Genomic DNA, 4,458 nt, shown 5'->3' with positions numbered 1-4,458 from the left:
GCCCGGCCCCGCCCACCCCAGCTCCGGGGCCCGCCCACTCCAGCTCCTGGCCCCGCCCACCCAGCTGCGGGCCCCGCCCACCAGGCCCCGGCCCCGCCCGCCCCAGCTCCGGGCCCCGCCCACCCGGGCCGGGCCCCGCCCCGCGCAGTCGCTCCGCCCCGGGCCTGCCGCGGGGGGCCGGTTACCTGCGGGCGCGGCCCTTTGGGCCGTTGCTGGGGCTCGGGGGACGCTCGGGGGGTTTATAGGGGACCATGGACTTCCGGCAACAGGTTAAGTTTGAGACATTTCTAGAAAAAGCACCTTTGCCGTTTACATTCCGGCGGCACCGCAACGCGCCGCGCTTCCCCGGGGGCGGGGGACGGGGGGGGGGGGGGACGGCGGGTGTGGGGGGACGGCGGGTGTGGGGGGACGGGGGGACTGCGGGAGTGGGGACGGCGGGTGTGGGGGGACGGGGGGACTGCGGGAGGGGGGACGGCGGGTGTGGGGGGACGGCGGGTGTGGGGGGACGGCGGGTGTGGGGGGACGGGGGGACGGCGGGTGTGGGGGGACGGCGGGTGTGGGGGGACGGCGGGTGTGGGGGGACGGCGGGTGTGGGGGACGGGGGGGACGGCGGTGTGGGGGGACGGCGGGTGTGGGGGACGGCGGGTGTGGGGGGACGGCGGGTGTGGGGGGACGGCGGGTGTGGGGGGACGGCGGGTGTGGGGGGACGGCGGGTGTGGGGGGACGGGGGGACTGCGGGAGTGGGGACGGCGGGTGTGGGGGACGGGGGGACTGCGGGAGGGGGGACGGCGGGTGTGGGGGGACGGCGGGTGTGGGGGGACGGCGGGTGTGGGGGACGGGGGGGACGGCGGGTGTGGGGGGACGGCGGGGTGGGGGGACGGCGGGTGTGGGGGGACGGCGGTGTGGGGGGACGGGGTGTGGGGGACGGGGGGGACTGCGGGAGGGGGACGGCGGTGTGGGGGACGGCGGGTGTGGGGGGACGGCGGGTGTGGGGGACGGGGGGGACGGCGGGTGTGGGGGGACGGCGGGTGTGGGGGGACGGCGGTGTGGGGGACGGGGGGACTGCGGGAGGGGGGACGGCGGTGTGGGGGACGGCGCGTGTGGGGGACGGCGGGTGTGGACGGCGGGGGGGGGACACGGCGGGGGACGGCGGGGACGGCGGGGGACGGGGGTCGGGGGGGACGGCAGGGGACGGCGGGTGTGGGGGGGTGGGGGACGGCGGGGGACGGGGGGCAGGGGGGACACGGCGGGGGGGCGGGGGACGGCGGGGGGGGGGGGGGACGGCGGGGTCCACGGCGGGGGGACGGCGGGGGACGGCGGGTGTGGGGGGACGGCGGGTGTGGGGGGACGGGGGGGACTGCGGGAGGGGGGACGGCGGGTGTGGGGGGCGGGGGACAGCGGGCGCCCACTCGCGCGGGCCTGGCCGGCGCGGGCGCCGCGTTGTGGCTCGTGTCTGGGCCCGAACCTCACCGAACCTCACCGAGCTGAGTGCGGCGGGACGCGGGCGGGTCTGCGTGTCCGTCCTCCGTCCCCGCGGGCCAGGGCTGCGGGCGGGGCCCCTGCGGGCTGCCCGGGCGCGCCGCGTGCGCTCTGGGCCTCGTCGGCTGCTCGGGTTCCGGTTCCGGTTCCGCTCGGGCCGCGCTTGCCCGGAGCTGCCCCGCGCTTTGTGCCGCTTGTTGCCTGCCCGGGGGTCAGCCCTGTGAGCAGGAAGCGGCCGGCCCTGCCCCCCGACGCCCGAGAGGCCCCTCCGCCAGGACCTGCCCCGGGACAGGCAGCGCGGCCAGGCCTCCAGGAGGAGGCGCCCAGCCCCGCGTCCCTCGGGGCCCAGAGGTCCAGCTCGCTGACCACGGCTCTGAGGGCCGCACGCAACCCCTAGGGAGGAGAAGCCCCTGGCCTGGGTGCCCCCACGGCTGCCCACGCTGCGTGCGGACCGAGGGAGGCCTCCCAGCCGCGTGGACAGGCCGGCGCTGGGGCAGGAGCCCTGGGCAGGGCCTGCGTGGGCCCGAGGCAGCCAGCAGAGGCGGGAGGTGCTTTTGTGCCAGTGGTGGGGGCCGGGTGCTCTCAAGGCGCAGTCCCGGCCCACGGCTCTCCCGAGGTCCGGCCTCATCTGCTGGGGGTACAGGTCTGCACCCCTCTGGGGCCCCCACGGCAGCCTGGGACTTGCCCGGCCCAGCTGGCCAGCGGAGCCTCTTTCCTGCCCCGCCCGGGCTGGCTCCACAGGGAGGCCCCCCGCAGGCCCCTGCGCCCCCTCCTCCGGCGGCCGCCCTCCTGATTGTCCCCGCGGCCAGTGTGGCCTGCGCGCCCCTGCGGCGCTCCGGGTGTTTTCCTTCAGCTCATTTCCTTCACGGTGGTTTCCCTCCTGCTCCGCCTGAGGCGCCCACGGAGGCTGTTTGGCTGTTTTCCGTCCCTCACCTCCTTGGACACGTGCTGTCGGGAGTCACTGACTCCAGCGCGTCTCCTTCCCTGTCACCCTCACAACATGGGACGGGGTTTCCCGCCCTGGAGCCTCCTGGATGGTGCGAGGGGTCGGGGCAGGTGGTGGCTGAAACCGTCACCCGACTCACAAGGGTCTCGGCCTGTTTCTCCCCCCCTGTGTGGGCGCATCCCTGACCCAGGCTTGGAGCTGGCCCCCCAGCCCCTGTGGGATGCACCCCTGGAGGACAGCGCCCCCTTCCTGCCGGCCCGGCAGCTGTGTCCTGGCCGCTGGGGTTTTGTGTGAGGGGACTCAGGCGTGTTCCAGAGGAGGGGCCGCCGCCCCACCCTGTTCCTGCCTCTCCGTCACCCAGCCTGCCCAGCCGTGTCGAGGGGCCACAGCAGGACCCCGGGCTCTGGGGCACAGGTCCACTGCCCCCCAGCGTGGCACAAGCAGAGGCCACGGCCTGAGCCGGTGGCCGCCCCTGCCTTGGCTGGTGCTGCCTTGTTGACATGTCCAGTATTTTAAAAAGCAAGGTCTCCCCAAAGGAAAGGCGCCTCCCTGCGTGGCCTGGGCGTCAAGCCCCGGCAGGCGGGCACCGGGGGCTGTGAGGCCGCCTGCGTCATTCCCTCTTGCGTCTTCCAGCCCAAACCCACGTTGAGTATCAAACGCGTCTCGATGGAACGCGGGCTGCAGAACCACCGGCTCAGAAGCAGCCCAGCGTGGCTCCTCCTTGCACGCAGCCGGGGGCCGGGGCCTGTGCGTGGCCGGGTGGCCGGGCAGGGCCGTGGGGCCTGCAGGCCGGGATGACCCAGCTGCCCCCGACCGTGCCCCACTCACCTCGACGTGGATTTGATCCTCCTCGACCCTTCCAGGTGCAGGGAGCAGGTTTCCGGGGCTGGAAAGAAGTGACGTCGCTGTTTAACAAAGATGATGAGCAGCACCTGCTGGAGAAGTGCCAGCCCCCCAAGATGAGAGAGTGAGTGGGGGGGCCCTGGGTGGGAGGGGCTGGGGCGCTGCCCAGGGTGCAGGCCAAGCCAGGTGCTGGGCAGGCCTTGGAGGGAGCAGCAGTGACTCCTGCGGCCTCAGTGCCCCCCACCACGACAGGTGACCTGGGGGGCAGACGCGCGAGGGTCGTGGGGGGGCAGCGGTGCTCGAAAGGCTGTGGAAAGGTGGGGGGTGGTTCCGGGGCCACCGCGGGAAGGCAGGGGTCAGGGGAGCCTCTCGGCCCGAGCCCAGCGGCTCCAGGAAGCACAGCCAGGCCGGCGCCCTCGCAGGGCCCAGAAACGCGAGCCCAGCCCGCCTGTGGCTGCCGCCCGCATGCGGCGGTGCACCCGGCCGTCCGCAGGTGGACACACGGGCTCCCCAAGGCCTCGCGGCGCCCCGAGGCGCTGCCCCCACGGCCCGTCCTCCTCGTGGCGACGCCGTCCCCCGCCCCGCTGACTCCGCGAATCCCCTCCGCGCCCCGCAGCCCCGAGGCTGGACTCCGAGTCCCGCGCAGCGCTGGCGGGGGCGGGGCGGGCGCGGGGTCCCCTCCCGGCACCCCTCAGCCCTGGCCTGAGGCCTCTGTTCCCGACACCCCTCCCCAGAGCGAGCCTGCGGCTGAAGGAGGAGCTGAAGGCGGCGCAGAAGCAGCAGGCGCGAGGGGCCCCCGCGAAGCTGAGCGCGCCGCCCGCGAGCCCCGACGACGGCGCGGAGGCCTGGGGCGAGGCCGCGCCGGGCCGCGAGGACGCGGAGAAGGGCCCGGCCAAGGGCAGCGGCCTGGCGGGCGCGGGGGGCCGGTGGGCGCTGCGCTCGGCCGGGCGGCTGGTGAGCATCCGGCGGCAGGGCCCGGGCGCGCGGCGCGAGAGCTGGAAGGAGCTGGAGTGAGCGGCCCCCGCGCCCCCCCCCGCCCCGCGCCCCCCGCCCGGACGCCCCCCTCGCGCCCCACACGGCCCTGCGAGCTGAGCCTCCCGGGACCCGCGGGGACTGGCCCCCCGGCCGCCGTGGGAGGGACGTCCAGGCCCGCGGCCGCGCCACCGAGGGGGGCCGTGAGGCGCGTCCAC

At 76.6% G+C, this 4,458-nt stretch overlaps 1 non-coding gene across 1 annotated transcript; it reads left to right on the top strand.

Annotated features, from left to right (window-relative positions):
* The first annotated feature begins 212 nt into the window (after positions 1-212).
* On the top strand, positions 213-4,086 carry TDRP (uncharacterized). Its single transcript, XR_008553733.1, has 3 exons — positions 213-269; positions 3,289-3,392; positions 4,003-4,086. It is a non-coding gene; the product is annotated as an uncharacterized TDRP (transcript).
* Positions 4,087-4,458: the final 372 nt, after the last annotated feature.

This window comes from Talpa occidentalis, unplaced genomic scaffold (assembly GCF_014898055.3).
Source record: "Talpa occidentalis isolate TD23 unplaced genomic scaffold, MPIMG_talOcc4v2.1 talOcc4.4, whole genome shotgun sequence".
Taxonomy (NCBI): domain Eukaryota; kingdom Metazoa; phylum Chordata; class Mammalia; order Eulipotyphla; family Talpidae; genus Talpa; species Talpa occidentalis.
This window is presented reverse-complemented; position numbering and strand designations above follow the sequence as displayed.